General features: G+C 36.3%; 1 protein-coding gene across 14 annotated transcripts in view; it reads left to right on the forward strand.

Moving 5' to 3' along the window:
• SOX6 (SRY-box transcription factor 6) overlaps nucleotides 1–25,030 on the forward strand; it is a 677,134-nt gene that overhangs the window by 149,603 nt on the left and 502,501 nt on the right. Inside the window, exons 1-2 of one of the 14 annotated variants that reach the window (XM_043902282.1) lie at nucleotides 9,594–9,612; nucleotides 12,321–12,402. The exons of 12 other annotated variants lie outside the window; for them this stretch is intronic. The gene's annotated coding sequence lies outside the window, so the exon portion shown is untranslated. Of the gene's footprint in view, nucleotides 1–9,593; nucleotides 9,613–12,320; nucleotides 12,403–25,030 lie in introns of those variants that run through there. One more of the 14 variants, XM_043902204.1, reaches the window with a different exon arrangement.

Consider the following 25,030-nt stretch of genomic DNA (forward strand, 5'->3'; position numbering starts at 1 on the left):
CAATATCTGCTGGAAGGCTGAGAAAAAAGCATGGAAAATGTGGGTATAAACTAGAGAGCTGAATTTCAAAAAACTCTGAGGGTCTGGACCTTTCTGAGGAGAAGATATGGTTGAACAAATGGAAGAAATACCCTTCCCTCCAATTTTACTGCAGTAATTGAGAAGAGACAAGAGGAGAGAAATTAGTGAAATAGGAAATGACTGAAATAGGAGATTTTTATAAAATCATAAAATGGATTTGAGGACTGATTTTTCAAGATGTGGAAATATTTGTTTGGATCTGACAATAGTAATCTAAAAGGGGTTCTGTAGCCCCTCCCCCCAATTATTTCAGTTTTATTGATTTCTCAGTGCATTCAAAGGACAACAGTAGGAATTTTAGGAAATAGCTACCTCCCTGGGTGGGTGGCGGTGGGGGGGGGGGGGCGGCGGCGGGGGGAGGACAAGGAAACAATGAGAACAGTTTTCCTTTATCTCGGTAAAGATTACTATAGATATATATGAAAATAATCATTTATGTATCACACTTTGTATTTTACATGGGAGACCTTTAGAAAGGTCTCATGGTAACCATGTCCAAGTAGCATCCCTATATCTTCTAGGACAAAGAATCACATGAAATAGGTTTCAATTATGGTATATATAATGTTTTTAGTTTTGGACATTGGCAAACTCTTTGAAATCAAACTTCTGTACAGTGACTTTTAGTGTGATGCATCTTCCTTTCCTTTCTCCTTCTACGTCCCTTTCCTCTTTTCCTTTCTTTCCCTCCGTCCTCTCTATCCTTTCTTTCAATTAGAGATAGTTTCTTTTCAATTAGTATGTATGCTGCTTGCCAAGCTGTAAAATAATACCTAACATGTGTTCCTTAAGCTGTATGCAAGGTCACCTTTTTGATTAAGGACTGAAGAATCCTTCAGTTCAGTTCAGTTGAGTCGCTCAGTCGTGTCTGACTTTTTGCGACCCCATGAATCGCAGCACGCCAGGCCTCCCTGTCCATCACCAGGGGTTTCTTATATGAACTAAGAGCACTCTTATTTATTTTATACAGTTAAAGAAACTGAGGAACTGTTGGAATTAGTTTTACTATTGTGAAGTGATGGTCATTCAAAAGAAATTACAATCTTTATTGACTCAGCAGTTTACTAAACCTGAAGTGAAATTTGTCGGATTTTAAGGCATGTTGAGTGTTTGCTCACTAAGAACAAGATAAAGGAATATCATGGTCTAAAACGAGAACTTTTAAGTTTTCAGAAAGTCTTCCTGCAGTGAGATATGCTGTGCAGCCGTGTACTTACAACCTGAAGGGAAGTCCTTAGTTGGGTTTTTCTGGCAAGTCTTCCACATAAGATGCATTCGTCTCAGTTCTTGATGTGGGTTGTTTCTTGAGAATAGTTTGATTTAAGGTTAGAGGGGGTTAATTATCCCATGCAACCAAAAGGAAACATTTATAAATTATCTCAAGGATACTAAACAAGAGATGAAATTCAGATATTCCTAGAAGAAAGTTGTGGATTGATCAAAGTTGTGATTATAGAGAGCACTGATAGAATAACAAGTTGTGCATTAGTTTGTAGAGTGAACAGACTGACGCTGTCCCCCAACAGCACCTACCACTGCTCTAACATTTCCCAGTTTCTCTGTCAGAGAGGAAGGGGAAGGAATCAAGTGTCTGTATTTGGCAGAGATAAGTTAAAAACAGCTGTGTGTTGTTGAACACCTGTGCTTTCTAGGCATTGGGCAAGGCACTTCTACCTGTTATCTTTAATCCTTTTAACAAATCCCTTAAACCCCTGATTGTTTTCTCTAAATTCTGATTTATTTTTTACCTTCATAGTAGTTATCTTGTTTTTGTATGTTTATTTAATATTTATAGTTTTCTTCACTAAACTATGGACTTCCCTGGTGGCTCAAATGGTAAAGTGTCTGTCTACAACGCAGGTTTGATCCCTAGGTGGGAAAGATCTCCTGGAGAAGGAAATGGCAACCCACTCCAGTATTCTTGCCTGGAAAATCCCATGGATGGAGGAGCCTGATAGGCTACAGTCCATGGGGTCGCAAAGAGTCGGACACGACTGAGCGACTTCACTTACTTACTTCACTAAACTATGAGCCCTGTCAGGGCAGATACCGTGACTGTTTTATTCAAACCTGTACACCCAGTTTCTGGCACAATGTGTGACACATACTAAGTTCCTAGTAGATATTTGTTGAATAAATAAACAAATGAGTGACAACAACAAAAGATGAGGGAAAGATGGAAGGAATGAAAGGAAGAAAGAGGCAGAGCTGGGATTCAAACACATTTCATTTGACTTCAGATAACATCTCTTCCCACTCTAGAACATCAGCATGGTTTCACTTCATCTGGAATATTATTCTTGATTATATCCTTAACTGATAAAATTTCCCTAAGTTCTTAGAGCACTTCAAACCTGTTTACCTCTTATTCTGAGACCTCTTACATCTTACCCTGAGACTGAATGCCGTGAAAAAGTCTGTCCCATCTTTTTATCATTCTGTTGGAATATTGCAACCATTCTATGCTAACAATTCTCACCAGAAATATAGGTTTCATATTCTAGATTTTTGGATTTCTATTCCTCCTACACAAAGAGAATGCACTTCTTTCTTTCTCTTCTGAGATTGATCCTTAATTTCGATCCTTGTGCTAGAGTGATTGTTACATGCCTTGCTGAGTTTTTTGCTTGAGAAGATGGGTGTCACTCTAATTAGAGATAACTTCTGGGAGGAGTCAGGCCAACCCAAGGAGCTCCTATCCTTGCAGGCACCAGGCACTGGGGCTTGGTTTGGTCATTCAGCAGTGACCTCTTTCCACTTAGTTCAGTTTTATTGCTTGAATTTTTCCTTTAAAAATATCATTATCAAGAAGTATTTTTGTTTAAACATTGGTTATTTGCATGACACTATCAACTATTTCATTTCCTTTTATTCCTAGTGTCATCTTTTAAAAAGCCTTATTATGTTCTTCCATCTGTTTCCCAGGATGGGAGGAAATGTAAGAATGTAGAGAGTAAATGCACGATTCACCTAATCTCTTTCCACCTAGTGTGAAAGGTATCATTGTAGTTAGGCTTTCAGCGATGCTATGTAGCCTTGGAAGTATATATTTTTAAGGCTGTACAGATGTGGTTAGTTCAAACAGGAATTATGTATATCCCAGGTATATTGAATGGTATTTAAATCTTGATATCAACTTAAAGAACCCTATATAAATTCCTAAGGAGGGTATAAGAAACAGATTTCTGTGATGTGAAGCTTCTTGGAAGCTCTGACCATCTGAGAATCTATCATTTGAAGCAGTCTGGCCTACTTACAAGTTAGTATGTTAGTAAAGAGTGATCTGAGCCATTAGAGTCTTCACTTTAGATGGTATAACAGTGGTCAATGTGACATCCAAGTTGCCCTCTGAAAACTTTTTAAAGGAGATTAAACCAGTCAATCCTAAAAGAAATCAACCCTGAATATTCACTGGAAGGAATGATGCTGAAGCTGAAGCTTCAGTCCTTTGGCCACCTGGTGCGAAGAGCTGACTCATTGGAAAAGACCCTGTTGCTGGGAAAGACCAAGGGCAGGAGGAGAAGGGGGCAACAGAGGATGAGCTGGTTGGATGGCATCACTGACTCAATAGACATGAGTTTGAGAAAACTCCAGGAGATAGTGAAATACAGGAAGCCTGGTGTGCTGCAGTTCATGGGGTTGCAAAGAGTTAGACACGACTGAGCAATTGAACAGGAGCAAATCTGTTTTGTAGTTATGGTAAAGCCTTTCCTTGGTAGCAAATATTTTCTTCCAAGGAGAGTGTTTAGCTTCTGTTGGAAATTAATTCAACTCCATAAATATATACTGGGTACTGAGTGTATTCAAAACAGAACATTAGGTGCTGCATTGGAGATAAATGCAAATGTATGGGGTTTCTGCTATCAAGAACTTTAGAATCTAGACATAATTACTGAACTTTCTTATTCTTTTTTGTGTCTCTGTGTCTAAATCAGTGTGTAGCTCAAAGGAGGGATTAATAAATGTTAAGTAAATTGCACTGATTATTGCAGAGGAGACAAACAGAGGAGATATGTTATTCTCTATGCCTTAGAGAAGGCAATGGCAACCCACTCCAGTACTCTCGCCTGGAAAATCCCATGGGCAGAGGAGCCTGGTAGGCTGCAGTCCATGGGGTCACTAAGAGTCGGACATGACTGAGAGAACTCACTTTCACTTTTCACTTTTATGCTTTGGAGAAGGAAATGGCAACCCACTCCAGTGTTGTTTCCTGGAGAATCCCAGGTATGTGGGAGCGTGGTGGGCTGCCGTCTATGGGGTCGCACAGAGTCGGACACGACTGAAGTGACTTAGCAGCAGCAGCAGCAGCAGCAGCTTGCTTTAATAAAAAAAAATTGTTCTCTAGGGAGTTTGAAAGAATTAAAGATAATCCCTTTAGGAAGAAGGACCTTAACTTAGGAAGCAGACTTTCTGATATTCTTTGCATGTTGAATTGAATTTTATCACTGGAATAGGAGATGAAGAGACAGGTGTATCTTGGTAGTGAGAGAACTAGCACAAACATGGGTAGGGGATAGATGGAAGGAAACAGGGAAGTATGGGATAGGGAATAATGAGAAGTCCAGTTTGACTGAGGTATAGGGTATGCATAAGCTAGAAAATTTAGTGTGATTATATCATTGTGGCACATAATGGTAAGCTAAGGCATTTGGTAGATTTGATAGAGCCATCAATCCAAATAGCTGAATGGTATTGCAAGAGCTTTGCTTTTGAGAAGTTAGTTCAGCCAGCAGTTTGTAGAGTTGATTAAAGGGGGAATAAAAGACTTTAATTAGGGAAACACCTTGTAAGATAGTTCAGGCAGGAGGTAAAAGGTTTAAACAAGGGTAGGTATTTTGAGAACAGAATGTTAGAAACAGAAAGAAGAGACTTTGTTAATGTGGTGTTAGTAAGATGGCTGGATTATAGCTGATGGGGAGCATGAGGAAAAGAAAGGAGTAAAAATTACTCATTGCTTTTCCCTGTTCCCTGTTCTCAGCACTGAATTTTTGAAAAGGCAGAGGGAAAATATCATGCTAATGATTTCATGTCAATGCTCAAATCCCTTGCATCTCATTGGTTAGATCCCCACTGAAATTGAGGATACTTTTTCTTCCCATGGAGGCCTGGAAGGAAGATGTGTTTTTAAATGAATGAGAACATACTTAAAGATAAAATCTCTTGAGAATTTAAAGGCATAGCCTAAACACAAAAGATGTTAATACTAGGAACTCAAGTGTACAGGCAGGGCATTGTTGATTTCAGGGACATAAAGTAAAACTTGGTTACCATGAGTGAGAAGAGGGAAGATACTGCGAATTATGGCGTTCCTATCAGGTGGCTTTCACATAGGGATTAATACATGACATCTGTGAGGAATAAAACAGGTGTGCACAGAGTCTGGTTACTTTTAAAACTCTCTCAGATAAAATGATGACTACAACTTGTTATATTGCTACATTCTGTCCTCCACAGAAGGTATAGTCAAAGGAAATATTATGCTTGGGTATAGGCCCTTTCTACTTGTCTCTTTCAAGGGAAAAGGAAATAATGCAGGAAAATATATTCATGACTAAGAAAAAACACTGAAATAAGATTTTTAAAATAAACTTTTTCAAGAAAATGGAATAAAGTCAAGTTGATTTTGAAAAGGATTCTTATCATTCAGACTAACCCTAACATGCATTAATTCACTTATTTACTCATTCAATAAGAATATGAATTCAGGATTCTTCTGAACATGAGGTGGAATTTAAAATGGTGAATGAAGAGTTTAGTCATTAGGAATTTATAATCTATTATGGGACGAGATGAAATATACATATATATATATATATATATAAAAGGAAAAAAGTAACTGTTACAAAACCTAGTAATTCCTCTTTAGGAAATGTTTTGCCCAGTGTTTCTCCTGGGAGACTTGCAGGAGTTGTTCTCCATTCAAATGTATTCAGCTGTATGTACTATATGTACCTCAGCCTGCTGACACACGGAGCCCCTTGGCAGCTCGTCATCAAAGGGTGTGTATGACTTAGGTTTCTGTCTCACTTGGACCTATCAAGCTGTTCATTTTATGTATTGCCTGATAGGTTTCAGTGAAACACTTTTTGAATGAATTACAGACACGCTCTCTTACATTCTATCAACTGAGATATTTGGGGTTAAAAATCTTAAAAATTTATGTATCCTATGGGAAAGTTAAAAGTCTGTTACTTTTCCACATCTTAAGCTTTTTACATGTCTTTATATTTTAAAACTCCAAAACAACTTTTGAGTGCCTTCTGTGAATCAAAACTGTAGTAGATACTACGTATTAGTTTAAAAATATACCGTGTAGAATTCCTGCCACCCCTGGATACTACTGTGTACTAGCTGTGATCTTAGGCAAATCATGTAACCTCTTGGAACCTTAGCATGCTCATCTGTAAAGTGAGAATATAACCTACTGCATGTTTTTTTTTTTTTTAAGCAGCTTTATTGAGATATAATTGGCATATAATAAACTTCATATATTTAGAGTATAATTTGGTGTTTTGATATATGTATACACCAGTCAAGCCATTTTCGCAGTAAAGATAATTTACATATACATAATCCTAATGGTTTCTTCATGCCCCTTCAGAATCCCTTACTCTACCCCTCCTTGATCTGTTTTCAGTCTTATCCCTAGGCAATCACTGGTCTGTTGCCATTTTAGATTGCATTAAAAGTTTTGTTTTATGTAAGTGGAATCATACGTTATATACAATTTTTTGGTCTAGTTTCTTTCATTCAGCGTGATTACTTTGAGATTCATGCATGTGCATGTCAATAACTTATTTTTAAAATTGAGGATTAGTATTTCATTGTAAGTAGATACCACAATTTGATTATCCATTTAGGTTCTTTCTAATTCTTGGCTGTTACAAATGAAGCTGCTTTGAACATTTGTCTTTAGGTGGACATGTTTTTTCATTTCTTTTGGATAAATACCTAGGAATTGAATAACTAGGTTACATAGGTGCATGTTTAACTTTATAAGAACTGCTGATTTTTCCAAAGTGGTTTACCATTTTACATTCCTACTAGCAATGTGTAAGAGTTCCAGCTGTCCCACATTCTTAACACTTTGTATGTTTAGTCTTCAATTTTAGCTATTCAAGTGGTCTGTAGTGGGTGATTCACTGTGATTTTAATTTTTATTTCCCTAATGACAGATGATGTTGAGCTTTCTTCATGTGCCTTTTGGTCATCCATGTATCTACTTTGTTGAAGTGTCTTTTAAATCTTTTGCTGTTCTTTTCTTTTTTTAAATTGGGGTTGTCTTTTTTTATTGAGTTGTTATAGCGTTTTAATTTTTTTTAAATTATGAGTTATTTGTCAGATACATGTTTTCTGTATATTTTTTACTGGTCTGTGGCTTGCCTCTTAAGTGTCTTTTGAAGAGCCAGTGTTTTAAATTTTGATAAAGTCCAATTGTTGTTTCTCTTTTGTATTTCATACTTTCTGTGTCACTTTTGAGAAATTTTTGCAAAACCCAAGGTTGCTAGGATTGTTTTTCTAAGCATTTCATTAGAAGTTTTATAGTTTTAGATTTTAATTTAGGTTTATGATTTGTTTTGAGTTTATTTTTGTAATAGTGTGAGATGCGACTTCAGGTTTAAATTTTTGCTTATGGCTATCCAAGTTTTCTAATGCCATTGTCTGAAAAGGTTTTCTTTTTCCCCATTAAATTGCCTTGGCACTTTTGTTGAAAATATGTTGACCATATATGTAGAGGTTTATTTCTGGAGTCTCTACTCTGTTCCATTGATCTGTTTGTCTGTTTTTTATGCTATTATCCTGATTACTTGATTACTGTAGCCTCATAGAATGAGATGGGAAGTGTTACCTTCTATTCAGTTTTCTGAAAGAGTTTGTGTACAATAGGTATTATTACTTTTTAAATATGTGAAAGCCTTCACTAACGAAACCATCTGGGCTTGGAGTTTTCTTTCTGGGAGGGTTTTAAACTACAAATTAAATTTTTAAAAATAGGTATAGGGCTATTTAGGTTCTCTGTCTCATCTAGGTTATGAACTTTATGAATATATAGTGATGTTACCTCTGATTTATGATAGGAGAATGTAAATATAACAGCAATCATCATATTGCTTTCCTGTTTTCTATTTTGTTGATTTCTGTTTCTGGTCTTATTATTTCATTTTTTTCTTCATACTTTAGGTTTCAGTTGCTCTTATTTTTCTAGTTTCTTAAGGTAAAAGCTGAGATCACTGATTTGAGACCCCCTTTTTCAATATGGGTTTTAGTGCTATAAAATTAGTAATGCTTTAGCCATGTTTCATAAATTTTAATATGTGGTATTTACATTTTTATTCAATTCAAAAGACTTTCTAGTTTCCCTTTTGATTTCTGTGTCATTTAGAAGTGTTATTTTCTAATATTTTTATATTTTCCAGCTGTCTTTTTGTTGCTGAATTCCTAGTTTTTTTGTTGGTTGGCAAATTCTATTAATGTAAACTAGATAAAGCTGGTTGAAAGTGTTGCCCCAGTCTTCAATATCCTTAACTGATTTTTTTGGTCTATGTGTTCTATCATTAATGCAGGGAAAGAGATTCTGAGAACTCTGATGAAATTTCTTCCTGACATTTTATTAGTTTTTCTTCCTTGTATTTTGAAGCTCAATTAGGTGGATACATTTAGAGTCATTATGGCCTCCTAATGAGTTTACCCCATTATCATTGTATAAGAATCCCTTTATCCATAGTAATATTCTTTGCTTTGAAATATGCTTTGTCTTATAGCCATGGCAGCTTTCTTTTTATTAGTGGTACCATGGGATGTGTTTTCCATTCTTTTACTTTTATAGTATTGTGTCTTCATTTTAAAAATGGATTTTGTATAGCCTGCATGCAGTTGAGTCTTGCTTTTTATCCAGTATGACAATCTCTCCCTTTTAATTTGGCTGTTTATTTACATTTAATGTGACTATTGACATGGTTGAGTTTAAATATAAGATATACCTTTGTTTCTTATTTGTACCACCTGTCATCATCACTTTCCCCCCTTTTCTTGTTTTTTTAAAAAATTTATTAAAAATGTTAAATTTCATTTAAAATCTCTTATTGGCTTATTAATTCCATTTTTAAATTGTATTTTAGTAGTTGCTTTAGTATTTATAGCAATCCTATACAATTTATCACAGTCTTACCTCAAGTAATATCTCACAGGACACACAGGATGAGAATCTTATAATAATATACTTCCATTTTTCCTTCCCAGCCTCTGTGCAACTATTACCCACTTGATCTTAGTCAAAAGGCTAAGAAAAGATGCCTCTGTGTAATCATTGCCTTACATATTACTTCTACATATGTTATAAATCTAAATATAGTTATTTTTGTTTTGAATAGTCAATATTTTAAAGATATTAAAAAATAAAGTCTTTCGTATTTACCCAGATGTTTACCATGTTGTGTTCTTTTTTTTCTTTGTGTAGATTCAGATTTCTGTTTGTCAGGTACCTTCTGCTTGAAAGACCTCTTCAATATTTCTGGTAGGATATGTCTGCTGGTGAGATGGTGATTTTTCATCACCTTTTATATTCATGAAAAGTCTTTATTTTGCTAACTACAGACTATTAGGTTAACTTTTTGTGGTTCAATAATTTAAAAATATCGATCCATTGTCTTTTAGTTTATATTGTTTTCAAAAAGCTGTCTGCTGTAATTTTTATGTTTCTTTGTGTATGGTGTGTCATTTCCTCTGGCTGCTTTTAAGATTTTCTCTTTATCATTGATTGTAAGCAACATTATTACTATGTGCCTTAGTGTAGTTTTCTTAATGTTTGTTGAGCTTGGATTTTTTGAGATTCTTGTACCAATAGGTTTATTGTTTTTGTCACATCTGAAAATTTTTCAGGCATTATTACTTAAGAACTTTTTATTCACTCCTATTCTTTGTGGAATCCAATTACACATGTTTTAGGAGGCTTGAAGTTGTTCTTCAGTTCACTGATTCTGTTCACATTTTTTTTTCACCTCCATCTCAGTTTCATTTTAGATTTTTTCTGTAGATAAGTCTTGAAGTTCACTTGTCTTTGTCCTTCAGTGCTGAATCTGCTTTTAATTCTACTCCCATGATTTTTCATCCAAGACATTGTATTTCTTTTATATCTAGAAGTTACAGTTGAGTCTTTAGTATATATTCAAGATCTCTGCTTAGTATGTTTAGTATTTATTTTAGCTTCATGGACAAATAAGATGCAACTAATAACTATTTGAATATCTGTATACTAATTCTATCATCTGTGTCATTTCTGGGTAAATTTCAATTGATTGCTTTTTCTCTTCATAATGAGTGGTATTTCTCTGCTTCCTTTCATACTGATGGTATTTTATTGGATGCCAGAAATTGTGTAAATTTTACCTTGTCAAGTCCTGAATCTTTCAATATTTCTATAAATATTTTTGGATTTTTTTCTGGTATGTAGTTAATATACTTGGAAATAGTTTGATTCTTTCAGTACTTGCTTATAATCACTGTCAGTTGGAACCAGTACCTTCTTTAGTGTAGGGCTAAGTTTCTACACTGCTGAGGCAATACTCTTATGAGTATTCTATCCAATGTCCTGACATTATGAAGTTTTACACTTTGATGACTGGAAATTAAATTATTCCTGGATTTGTGTGAGCTCTGGGGATTGATTATATATTTTTCTAACCTTGGTTGATTTCCTCACACATGTGTGCTTATCAGTAATTGTGAGGGATTCTCTTCCAGACCTCTGGAAGTCTGTGCAGGTCTCTCTCCTCTGTTACTCTGCCTTATCAACTATATCCACCTTGGCCTCGCTAGACTCCTAGCTTCATTTTCTTAGACCATTAGGCTCTGCCTCTGTATACTGCAGTTAGTCATTTCTTTCTTGAGGCAGTAAGCTGGGACAACTGTAGGGAAGACCTCATTTGTTTTTCCTTTCTCAGGAATCACTGTTCTTCATTGCTTGATGTCTAGTTTCTGAAAACTGTTGTCGTTATGTATTTCATCCAGTTTTTTTTTTCTAGTTGTTTAAGCCAGAGGATAAATCTAGTCCCTTTTAGTCCATCTTTTTCAGGGACAGAAGTCTCCACATATGTGAATAAATATATGATATATATTAAACATTCAGTATATTGTGTGCTTCACCCATAAAAATTACTAATTGATCATTACTATTGTCATTTCTCCACCTGCATCCTGTTCAATAATGAAACTTAACTTTATATACCACCTTCTATATGAAGCCTTCCAGATGAAACTCTTTATTCTTTGTACTCATATCACTTTTTAAATATACTTTCATTATGACATGGATCTACATTATAAATTTTGGTTTACTTATTTGTAGTTTGTCGTAGATTATAAGTTCTTAGACAAATGAGGTCTATCTTATTTACTTATTCTTAGTTTCCAGCATATAGTAAATGCTTATATTTTGTTGCATAAATGAATAATTGAGAATATCTTACATCTTCTAGGAAATATTTAAGAGTAGAATTCTTGATTAGGAAGGAAAGCGAAGGAAGGTTGATTAGGAAGGTTTAGTGGTATGAGAACATTTGAGCAGAATGAAAGTGGAGAGTTCCAGAGAGCAGCATGAAAGCAAAAGGTGGTTGGTGGAAGCTGATAATATGTAATAATGATAATGATAATAACACTAGTAAATACTTCTACTACTAAAGTTATTATAAAGGTGAGAGAGGCTAGAGGAGTATAGATTGGAGAGTAAGAGAGCTTTATTATAGTGTGTCAATGAAACCATTTTATGAAACCTTCAGCACCTTGCTGAATATAGACAGTAATGTTGGTAGCATTACATAAATATGTATTGTGTGAATCAGTATAACTTGAATTGTTATAATAGAGGCTTTTAAACAAAGTGCTGAGAGAACACTATACTTTTTGGAATAAGTGAACCTTGGAAGGAGGTGGTAGGAATAGATTAATTGAGAAGCAAAAAGAAATCTTAGATAGTAGAAAACAGCATAAATACAAAAAATACTATGGGCAATAAATGACCATAATAGAATGAACAAATGGACCTTGGAGCTGGGTTCACTAGGGCTTCACTTTTATCTCTGCCACTTGGTGTAATTCTGGAAAATTGCTTAGCTTATCTGAGACTCAGTTCCTTCATCTGTAAAATGGGTGTGGTTGTTGGGAAGATTATATGATGCATAGAATAAATTTATTTTATGTCTGGCAGATAGTGGGTCCAATAACTATTAGTTTCTTCTTTTTAGACTTTCTATATCTTCTGATGAGGAAAGAGAAATGCTTCAAGAAGGACTTTGTGACCCCTCATCACTTTGTATAAGAGCCCAGGTATAATATATAATTTATGAGTATAACTAATGTTCCCATTTATTTCCTATTTCCATGGCAAATGAGGATTGAATTGTATTTTTGTGGTCTAATCTTAAGACCTTAGGTAACTTTAACACCTAGTTTCTTTGCATCTTCTAGTTTTAACTTATGTTTATAACTATTGAAATTATTGGCTAACTTTACATACAAATGAAACAATTTTACAACCACAGTTCAATATTTTTCAGAAATGTTTCTATTTATAGGGAATATATCTACTGAATGAAAGATTAGAAAGATGAGTATCAGAAATTCTAAAGTTTGCCAAGTCTGGAAACTACTTGTATTCTTTTAAGTCATTTGTTTTAAGAATAAAATCAGTTTGATGTCAATTTCCCATCATGGAAATCATATAATATAAGGTACAGAGTAAAGTTTAGAAACTTTTGACTTTTAAAAAATAATCATACTTTAAATCTCCAATTGGTTTATAAAAGACAATTATTAACGTGCACTTACAAAAATTTTTGGATACATGGATTTTAAAAGAAGTTTTAGATTAACTAAAACAGAGTAACTTTTTTTTTTCCCACTGAAGGAAGAATTCTAGACTCTTCTGGTTAGCTAACTCCATGCTTGGTTAAGAGAGCTAAAGAATTTGCAGTCACTAGAATAAAAATTGATAAGCTGTAGTAGTCTTGGAGTCAATTTTCAGCACTGTTTTTGGCTGTTGAATACTTGCATTGACATATACTACTCATAGGTATAGTGCATAATGCTGCTAATCCTTCCAAGTGAAGAACCACCTTTAATCATGTACCTGGTATCTCGACTTCTGGGTGCTGAGTTGGCAAGGATCTGGCATGTGGTGGCACCTGACTTCATCTGCTGTTTTCACTATAGACCAGTTCTTTGCATTTATGAGTCAGTCTGGCCTCGATGACAGTTTGAGTGGTTGAAAGTGACCTTAGTTTTAGTTTAAGACATGTTGCCTCCAGGATACTTGTAAACATGTTGAGAGGCTGAGTTTTGATGAATGTCACAAAACTCCTCAACAGAATATGAACTGAGACCAAGGACCCGACAATATTAATAATTCAACATTTGGCAGTATTGTGGATATTAATGCATTCATAGTTCATGTTGATAAACCTGGGCCCAATCACATGTGAAAATGAGTTTAGTCATCTAATTTTAGTTTCTGGTGAGTATTTTCATACTTTTTTTCAAACTGGATGAAATGAAGAAAATAATCACTTTGTAGAGATGCAAGGTTCGTAGCTATGAGCACATAACTGTGCTGAGAAATAAAAGAAAATGTTTTACAGTAAATTGCCATCTTGATTTAATGAAATAATGGTTAAGAATTCTTATAGTGCATTAAGGCTGATTTGTGATATTTTAAATTGCCCGTTTATTCATAATTTGAATGTGAAGTACCTATTTTGGTATTTCAGCTAAACATATAACTCCTAACTTTAAATAACCAGTAAATTTATGTAATCTATGTTGGTAAACTGTATAAAGCATTTATAATGAAACTTAAAGCATGTTAATAATAAGTACATATAATAGCTAAATATATCCAGTATTTTACAAATATTGCTTTCATGGGTAAATTAATGTATCTTCTTGTATTAAAATGCCACAGTAATGACACAATTCTATTTAATTATTAGTAACTCTAGGACACACCTCATAATTTGTGGGTCCTAGAAATAATATGGCAGTGACTGGAGTGGAAAGATCTTGCTCCTTAAGTTTTGGTGATTTGTTGAGCTGTTTAAATAATCTATGTCCTTCTGGCACATATCCAGATACATTTTATGATCACAAAAGAATTATTTTAGACCTCTAAACTAGCATCTTTTAGACTAATATTACCACTTTGTTGTAAAATTTCTTCTTTTAAAGGGTATAAATGAAGAATTTAAATTTTTATGTGAAGAAAAAGGATATTATTTGCTCCTTGAAGTATTTGGGTCTGTATTTCTACCTAGAAATTCTTATTGTTATATTCAAGTTGAGTGGCAAAGGCGAAAGGCTTATAAACTAAAAAAAAACTTTTTGTGGTCATAAAATATGATTTATATTACTTGGTGAAAGACATCAACTTAACACTGGAAGGAAATAAACAAATCAAATGGACACTATTTTATTTTGATTGCTTATATGCTTTTAATAAATTTCAAAATAGTCAGACATGTCTCAATATTGTATTTTTATTCACATATATCTTCAAATGGGCAATTATGTCCACATGATAAATATGTGGGGTTAATAATGATATTTGCTACCTGTGTCATGAAGCAGCTCCTTTTGATTCTTATGTAAAAAATTCCATAGTTTTCCTGGTACATCTTTAGAGTATGAAAAATCTGAATTAAAAAGAAAAAAAAATAACACTATAAAAATCTCATCTTGCCAAGATGTGAATTATACATAAGGTCTGAAAATAAGTAGAAAAGAATTGGAAGTGCATTTTAGATAGCAGACTGGGTCCATTCAAATAATTTGCAGGCATGGTTTCATTATGCTCTAGTTGTAGTAGATGATGTGTGCTACAAGCTTAGAATCAAAGTGGAATAGGTCTTAAACCAAAATCTACTTTGGTAACTTTGGTTCAGTTTCTTGCCACTTCTACGTCCCTTGCAAAGGAGAATGCACTATATCTTTGTGAACAACTTGAATTGCTCTTGCACTGGAAAATCATAAAGTCCAACTTTGCTTTTGGCACAGATTAGGTAAAGCTGATTTTAAAAGAGAAAAATTGGATACTTAGCAAACCCTAGTGAAATCTTCCCTGGTAGCTTAGCTGGTAAAGAATCTGCCTGTAATGCAGGAGACTCTGGTTCAATTCCTGGGTTGGGAAGATCCCCTGGAGGAGATCATGGCAACCCACTCCAGTATTCTTGCTTGGAGAATCCCCATGGACAGAGGAGCCTCGCAGGCTACAGTCTATGGGGTTACAACGGGTCGGACATGACTGAGTGACTCAGCAGCAGCAAACCCTAGCAGATATTTTGACACAATCTCGGAACTGATAAGAGTTGTCATAAATTTAAATATTACCTTTCATACCACAGAAACTTCACTAATAAATGACTTTGAATATTTTATGAATGACTAAGCATTCTTTTTTTACTAATAAATCCTCTGGAAAGCTATGACTTTTTTGGGATGGTTTTACTTTTGGAGAAAAGAGTGTTGAAGAGAAGGTACTGATGACGTGTCACATAATTTTACAACTTTCATAACTGCTTTTAACTACAAAACTATCTCTGATTAAAATAACAATTGAGCTTGTAATTTCATCTGAACAGCTGCTGCTACAGGGGGTCATTACCTTGGAGAGCTCGAAAATAATCGTACTCCTGGTACATGAGTTATGTAGTCTTGTGTTTTACAGCAAAGCACAAAGTTTAAAGCCTATAGAAGAATGTTATTTGAAAGCTGTCAAACCATGTTAAAAAAGACTGCATCGTCAAAAGGCCCTGGTGGCCACGATTCTGCATGTAGCCTTGTCTTATTCATTATAAAATGCATGTTTATAAAGTTCCACAGAGCATCCAATTCCCAATTCACTTATATCAGCAAGACTTAACTTGCTCATTAATCTAAATTCTTTTGCAACTTTAATCTACATGTTTAATTAATCATAAAATGAGGCGGTAAGTAATTTCAGCAATGTGTGGCTTGTTATCAGATGCATTTAATCACTCTTCTGTGAGCTCATTTGGAAACACCTGAAGATGTCGAGTGCAGTTTGAATAAGCATAAATTATTCTTTGTCAGTGTACTTCACTCAACTAATAAGACATTAATTTAAAAGGCACTGTTTGTCATTTTTAGATCTTTACCAATATTTTTAGCTTAGCAATATAACTCTAATTGTATATATGATTCACAACTAGTGCCCGACATAGGAAAGGGTAAGAGTTTAATTCATTTTTCTTATTTACATGTAATTATGTCATGTAATCTTAGTTTTTAATGAGGATTAACCATCTTGTAAGTATTCATATGCTTTTGGAATAAGGTACTAATGAACTATAGTTGGAAAAATTATTTGTTGGTACAAAGACTTGTGATTCCTTATTGCTTGTCTAGGTTAGGTCTAAAAAGACATGAGGTTTGGGACAGGGCTTTGATTTGAGGATGTAGATATTGCATAGAGATTATATGATACAGATGTTAACTTTAAATAATTCAAGTAAAATAGCTATATTCAACCATCCCACATAATAACATATGTAATTCTTATACAGGATCAGGTGGCCTAAAATAATGAGAGTCCCATTTTACACACTATTCTCTTAACAGTATTGCCCAGTTGATGACAGCATTTTTTTTAAAAGACAAGAAACAAGAACAACAATAAAAACAAAAACTCACTCAAAGCTTCAGAGCAAAAGAAAATTCATGAGGGCTGAATGAGTTATATATCTTGGTGTCAGGAATATAGGAATAAAAATTCCATTTTATAGGATGTCATCACCTGTCCTGTTTATGCCATGAGAGCAGTGACACATGGTAAGAATAATTATCTCAGTGAAAACAAATTTATTTACCTGCCGTGGAGCATCCCTTTTCATCTTACTCATGAACTTATCTCACTCATATGCCATCTATGCATTGTCAGCAGTAAGCCAGAGGGGATGATTCCTGAAAAGGGAATATTGGTTTGAGCTGAAATATAGCCATATTCTCCATTTTTATTTGATGCGCACACCTTCTGGGTTTCTTCCCTTTCTTCAGGGATCTTTTACACTGAGCTAGCAATTATTTATATGTCCATTTCTTGCCTTATGCCTCATGTAAGAATTCTTCTCCCTGTTTTCCTTTCTAAGGGAAAGCGAAGTACTAGGAAATGTCATTTGTATAGTTCAAGGCATATAGGCCATAGCAGCACATTGTAATGGATGGCACTTACCCTTATTTCACTTAAAGCACTATAAATTGTTTCCTTAAAGCCACTGATGAAAACATTATACCTTCTTTAGAGTCATTCTTGATGGGCAGCATTTCATTTGAACTTAACTTTCTTGGTAAGAAAGTTTCCTCATTCCTATAAAACTTTAGTGGATAGACATATACAGTCTAATATGAAGGCTTGCCATCAGTTTTTCTTGATAAGAAACCTCAAACTTCCCTAGCTCCTCTTCCCCCGGCACAACCTGTGATATTTTTTTCCAGACAGATTTGTTTTCTAACTTACTATTTTGGTGCAAAGAATGAACACAGTGTTCTCCCCTCTCATCCCAACTGATGTGCGAGAGGCCTACCCTATTGTCTTATTAATAAGTTCCTCCACACAAGGACAATGATTATTTTATAAAATGCTTATATATTAGTTGTAGCTATTTGTCTGTATTATGTACTTCAAGAGGAAAATGATAAACTCAGTTCCATGTGGCTCTTGTACCGTCAAATATTTGAATATGTGCTTAGATAAATATACACAGTGTTACACACAACACACATACACTGACACTTCTGCCCAGACACAAACAAACAAGGACCTACCACTTAAACATGCTTCTTCAATGGAGACCTCACAGTTGTTTCAGTCCAGTTCAGTTGCTCAGTCGTGTCCCACTCTTTGAGACCCCATGAACTGCAGCATGCCAGGCCTCCCTGTCCATCACCAATTCCCGGATCCTACCCAAACTTATGTCCATTGAGTCAGTGATGCCATCCAACCATCTCATCCTCTGTTGTCCCCTTCTCCTCCTGCCCTCAATCTTTCCCAGCATAAGAGTCTTTTCAAATGAGTCAGTTTTTCATATCAAGTGGCCAAAGTATTGGAGTTTCAACTTCAACATCAGTCCTTCCAATAAACACCAGGACTGATCTCCTTTAGGTTGGACTGGTTGGATCTCCTTGCAGTCCAAGGGACTCTCAAGAGTCTTCTTCAACACCACAGTTCAAAAGCATCAATTCTTCGGCACTCAGCTTTCTTTATAGTCCAACACTCACAGTTGTTTGAATGCACAATGCCCAGAATGAGGAACTATTCCAATGGGTGCAACTGAATGAGTGGAACTTCCATCTCTAGCAGAACTGACAGAGATGGTTAGCAGGGCTCTGATTTTAATTACAACTTCTGTGGCTGAAGGAATTGCTGGTAAAGTGATTACTGATGGCAGAGAGGGGTGGGTGAAGAATGAGTTAGGAGCATGTGCAATGTGGTGTCCACTAGCAGTGTCCTCAGGGGGAAGGTTTGGAAGTCCTTAGTCATCAGCTGCTGTGGGTCTTCAGCCTCAGCAGATGAATGAGAATGTCACAGTGCAGTTGGTTACAGGCAGTACTTCCGACTTCATTCTACAAGTCTCAGTATTTTTGTTGTTTAGTTGCTAAGTCATGTCCAACTCTTTCGTGACCCGATGGACTTTTGTCTATGGGATATCCCAGGCAAATATACTGGAGTAGGTTGCCGTTTACATTTCCAGGGGATCTTCCCAACCCAGAGAATGAACCCACGTCTCCTGCATTGGCAGGTGGATTCTTTACCGCTGAGCCACTGGGAAGCCCCTCAATATCTTATTTGTGTAAAATATAAGAGAGCAATAATGTATTCAGATATGCTTTGTGCTAACTCAGGATAAGGCCAAAATATTGTGCCTTCTCCTCCAATCAAGTTTCTTAAATGAAATTCTGTTCTATTTACCAAGGAGTTCATGTGTTATTTTTTATAAACACATAATTTATGCCCACCCATCTTTCCTTTGTTTTTTTTTTTAAATTTGAATCCAGGCTGTCTGTGAACATTGTTTGCCTTTTTATAGCAAGCTTGTTTTTTCTTAATCATTTGAAATGGACTTTTATTAGAAGACCATTAGGCGTCATATCAGTGCAGTACATTTGGTGGCTGTATAAGAAGTTCTGATGCTAGATGTTCAAAGGTCTGCTCATATGGCATCTTTATGGATCCAGACAGCCTTGCTCATATGTGAAAACAAGGTAGTGAGTTACATAGATGGTTGAGTGTGCCATTTAGTTATTTCTCTCAAGTTTTTATAGGAATGGGTTGACTTGAAGTTGTGCTAACTTTCCTAGTGCCCTCAGCTTAGAAACTTTGTGTACTTTTTTTAGAAAACATCTGAATCACTTATATTCAGGAGAACATAATAATATATACAGTATAAGAAACTGTGTGTATTTTTCCCATCACCCACAGTTCATAGGATTGGCATGATTATAGTTCTTGTTGTCTTCATATTAACAATGTGTTAATAGCCACTAATAATCACAATAGCTACTAATAATCACTTTTCATGCATACTTCCAAGTATTGTATTTGAAAATCCCAGACTTCATATATAGTAAATGAGGAAGTAAAGCCTATGACCTTCTTTAAAAAGGCTAATAGTCAGTTACTTGTTTTTAAGTATTTTTTAAATCTATATTCCAAAAAGCTTCTTTGAAGTATACACAGGGATGTATTTGTAGAAAATTTCCAGCTAACTAATGGGGGAAGTTCAGCAAGTTTGTTGTTTGGAATTTTGAGTGGATATTTTTATAGAAAACGTGTTATAGATGGTGATTTGATTACTTGGGCAACTTACTGAAATCCGTTTAGCCTTATGTGGTGGTGGTTTAGTAGCTAAGTTGCGTCAGACTCTTGCAACCCCATGGACTGTAGCTGCCAGGCACCTCTGTTCGTTGGATTCTCCAGGCAAGAATACTGGAGTTGGTTGCCATTTCCTTCTCTAATTTAACCTTATAATATGACTGAATTATACTATTGAGAGTATGATAGTAGCTCATTGCTGCCTGTTGTGTTGTTTTGGTATGAAATCTCATTTTAAAATCTGGCTTTAATAACATTCTTTTGACCAATTTCTGGTGGTGGGATTTAACATTTCCTACTTCTACTACCAGTGCATACAGTGAAAATGAAAGACTCCTTGAAATGGAATTTGGGAGGACTTCCTGCTGTTCTTAGCTATGGAAAGTAACTGGGTATCCTGGCTGAAGTAAGAGGGAATGAAAGATGGTGATGGCCCTTGCATGGAGATGGATAGTGTTGCTGTTTAGTCGCTAAGTCATGTTTGACTCTTTTGCGATCCCATGGACTGTAGCCTGCCAGGCTCTTCTGTCCATGGGATTTCCCAGGCAAGAATACTGGAGTGGGTTGCTATTTCCTTCTCCAGAGATGGAACCTGCACCTCCTGCATTGGCATGTGGGTTTTTTTTTAACCACTGAGCCACCTGGGAAGCCCATGGAGTTGTATATCTGTTAACAAATAAAGGGCATCCTGTTGAAGGTTTATATGTTTTGAGAATGAAGAAGGAGCACTTTCTGATTTTATACTGATGAGCCAAAAGGGTAGAGATCAATACTTCTTCTCCTTCACCATGCTTTGCAGTACCGTCCAAGTATTTTCATTGTATTTCTTCTACTTTCTCCTCAAATCCACTTCCATAATTTTGGCTTTTGTTTTTTAAATGGTCGCACTGGTGATAGTAGTTCACTTTCTATTATGAGAACAGTTTTGGAATGTATTATTGATTAGGTTTATATAAGATGAAGTGATATATGCATATAGGAAGGAGCTGAGATTGACTCAAAATTAAATACAGGTAGCTCTCCTTCTCCAAGGATTCTGGATATGCAGATTCAACCAACCACAGATCAAAAATATTGGGAAAAAGGAAGAAGAAGTTTCAAAAAGCAAAACCTGAATTTGCTGTACTGTGTCAACTGTTTATGTAACATTACTGTTTAACTACATTATGTCCTTTGTGAGTATCTCAAGAAAGTCATATGAAGGTGCAACTGGGTAATGGAAAGTTTATTTGGTCGCATGTAAAACATCATCTTGAACCTCAGCAGTTGAATTATATCCCTTTTACTTCAAATTTGGCAAATTGTATGTATTTTTGATTGCCAAAGGGGAAAGTATGAAAAAAGGAGAGTAGTGGGGAGAAAATGAGAGAAGTGGTATTTTAAAAGGCTCTAAAGATTTAAGTTGTCAGAGAAAACAGTTTGATGAATTATGGGGAAAATAGAATTTAGTTTCCCAAAGAAATACAGGGCTCAAAGTGTAGGGGGAGGGCCTTGGCAATACAAACCATGTATTTTTCTTAACCTGGGGAGTTTGGAAGAAAAAAAAAAAAAGACACTTTTGGCAAAGTGAAAACTCAGATGACTTCATGCCTACCAAGTGAAAAAAACCTGATTCTTTGTCATCTAAGCACGTAGTTGGGTGGCTCACAAACAGAACTACCCAGTGTGTAGGTTGCAATGGCAAGAAGCCAACAGTGAAGGCAAACTCATAAGCGCCCTATAGAAAACCCCTGAAATGACTGCCGGGCTGTGGCCAGCTGTACCGCCGGAGAACAAGAGCTGCACAGATCTCTGTGAGGGACTAGGTTACTTACCACAGCTTGACTGGCTCTGTTCCTGCCCCTGTTCTCTCTGGCTGACAGCTGACCACCACACTGGCTTGGTTTGAAATAAGACTGAAGTGAACACAACCGCTTATATGCACCTTCCCCTTGAATGCTTCTCTCCCTGCCCACCACCCCAAACCCACACACACTCTATATATCTTCCAAAAGAAGAGATAAATATAACCGTTTCTTTAAGCGAAGCATACTGAGTGGCATTTTGCTGTCTGGTTATTCCACCAATCCATCCGATTTTTAGAAGAGACATTTTCTTGATCTTTTATTTGTAAGTGCCTGAATTTATTGAATATGAAAAAATATCTTCAAAGTGAAAGTGAAACTCGCGCAGTCATGTGTGACTCTTTGTGACCCCGTGGACTATACAGTCCAGGAAATTCTCCAGGCCAGAATACTGGATTGGGTAGCCTTTCCCTTCTCCAGGGGATCTTGCCAACCCAGGGATCGAGCCCAGGTCTCCCACATTGCAGGCAGATTCTTTACCAGCTGAGCCACAAGGGAAACCCCAAAATATCTTAAATCCTTTAATTTTATTAACTTTTCTTCAGTTTACTTTACTGCTTGCTTCATGATCCTAGCGCTAGGATGGTTATTCAGAAGCCATCTAATCTTACCCTCTTGCTCTTGGATAATCTCTGATAGGTAGCTGCTTCTGTCTATAGTATTTCAAAGAAGATATCACAGGATATTTAGAAGGGCACTAAATGGCTTCAATTGCTATACTACATGAATTAGAGAAATCTCTGAGTGAGCAAGGTGGTTATTTGGCTCTTTTCCTGTTACACAAAAGCTCACTGATTCACGTGTTCTAGTTTCCATTAGGTTAGGAGGCTTTCAGACTTTTTTGAATGTGATTCAGAGTAAGAAGTGAATTTCAAATCTGACCCACTATACAATCAAAAATTCACATGAACAATACTTACCCTTAATATGTGTAACATTTTTTATTTTCTCTTTTCTTTCCCCTTTTAGCCTTTTCTTCTGTTGCTTCCTATCTCCTCTGTTCCCTTCTCTCCTTTTTAATTAAAAAAAATGCTGATTGATACTCAGAAAATTAACTCTATCACTCATTCAACCTAGTTTGAAAAACATTACATTTAAGGAAACACCTTTTAAAAAACATTTGATCTGCATGTTCTTTGGTTTACAATTTTTTTTTTAAATGGAGTACAGTTGATGTACAGGTTTACCATTGTTTTTAAAGAACAGAGTCTCCTATGCAGGATACTAATTCCATTGGCTGTTTTTCATTAGACAGATAAATTTTGTACTCCACTAGTAAATGGCAACCCACTCCAGTGTTCTGAACTGCCTGGAGAATCCCAGGAATGGGGGAGCCTGGTGGGCTGACGTCTGTGGGGTTGCACAGAGTCGGACACAACTGAAGTGACTTAGCAGCAGTGGCATATATTGGAGAAGGCAGTGGCACCCCACTCCAGTACTCTTGCCTGGAAAATCCCGTGGATGGAGGAGCCTGGTAGGCTGCGGTCCATGGGGTCGCTAGGAGTTGGACACGACTGAGCGACTTCTCTTTCAGTTTTCACTTTCACGCATTGGAGAAGGAAATGGCAACCCACTCCAGTGTTCTTGCCTGGAGAATCCCAGGGATGGGGGAGCCTGGTGGGCTGCCGTCTATGGGGTCACACAGAGTCGGACACCACTGAAGTGACTTAGCAGCAGCAGTGGCATATATGGACTTCCCTGGTTGCTCAGATGGTAAAGATTCTACCTGTAATGTGGGAGACCTGGGTTTAATCCCTGGGTTGGGAAGATCCTTTGCAGAAGGGCATGGCAACCCACTGCAGTATTCTTGCCTGGAGAGGATAAGAGGAGCCTGGCAGGCCACAGTCCATGGGGTCTCAACGAGGCAGACACAACTGAGCAACTAAGCACAGTGGCATGTATAACCTGTTAATGACACCGTGTACTAAATGCTTAATTATGCCAGATGTTGTGTTAATGCTTTATATATACATGCCGTGAGAATTTTATTAGTTAATCCTCATCATTACCCTGTAAGATAGAAACTAATATTATACCCATTTTTATAGTTCATGAAATTAAGGCTTACAGAGATATATCAGGTGGTGCTAGTGGTAAAGAACCTGTCTGCCAGTGCAGGAGACATAGAGACATGGGTTCAATCCCTGAGTCCAGAAAATCGTCTGGAGGAGTGCATGGCAACCAACTCCAAGATGCTTGCTTAGAGAATCCCATGGACAGAGAATCCTGGCAGGCTATAGTCCATAGGGTCGCACAGTCCAATAGGACTCAAGCGACTTAGCACCCGCCCAAGGTATATCAACTTTACTGAGCAACACAGTAAATGATAAAGGTTGATTTCAAATTTGATATTGTTTGGCTCCATGACCAGGCTTTTTCCCTCAACTCTAATATCTTCTTAATTATAGCTCTGAAAAACAGTTAAGTACTTTTGTGAAGAGTATGTATATCATAAAGAAAGGCAGACTTATGATGATTGATATATATTTTTAATAATGTAAGTCTAAGCTTCTTGATAAAATAATTTTCATTATGTAAAGAAAAGTAGAAAAAGAAAGGACAGAAGAAAGAAAAAAGAAATAAAGCCTGTCTGTCTAGAGCTATGAATATAAAAACTTGCCGCTCTATTTAAATCTGTTGTTTAGTCGCTGAATCACGTCCAGCTCTTTGCGAACCCCATGGACTAGAGCCCACCAGGCTCCCTTATCTATGGCATTCCCCAGGCAAGAATACTAGAGTAGGTTGCCATTTCCTTCTCCATATTTAAATCTTATATAATTAAATGTTGTCAAAGTCTTCTTTTTAAGGAAAAAAAGAAATAGATATACATGGAATTACATCTTATGCTACAGTTCAGTTCAGTCGCTCAGTCGTGTCCGACTCTTTGCAACCCCATGGACTGCAGCACACCAGGCTTCCCTGTCCATCACCAACTCCCAGAGCTTACTCAAACTCATGTCCATCCAGTCGGTTATGCCATCCAGTCATCTCATCCTCTGTCATCCCCTTCTCCTGCCTTCAATCTTTCCCAGCATCAGGGTCTTTTCAAATGAGTCAGTTCTTCACATCCTGTAGCCAAAGTATTGGAGTTTCAGCTTCAGCATCAGTTCTTCCAATGAATATTCAGGACTGATTTCCTTTAGGATGAACTGGTTGTATCTCCTTGCAGTCTAAGGGACTCTCAAGAGTCTTCTCCAACACCACAGTTCAAAAGCATCAATTCTTTGGT

This window comes from Cervus elaphus, chromosome 1 (genome assembly GCF_910594005.1).
Source record: "Cervus elaphus chromosome 1, mCerEla1.1, whole genome shotgun sequence".
Taxonomy (NCBI): Eukaryota; Metazoa; Chordata; class Mammalia; order Artiodactyla; family Cervidae; genus Cervus; species Cervus elaphus.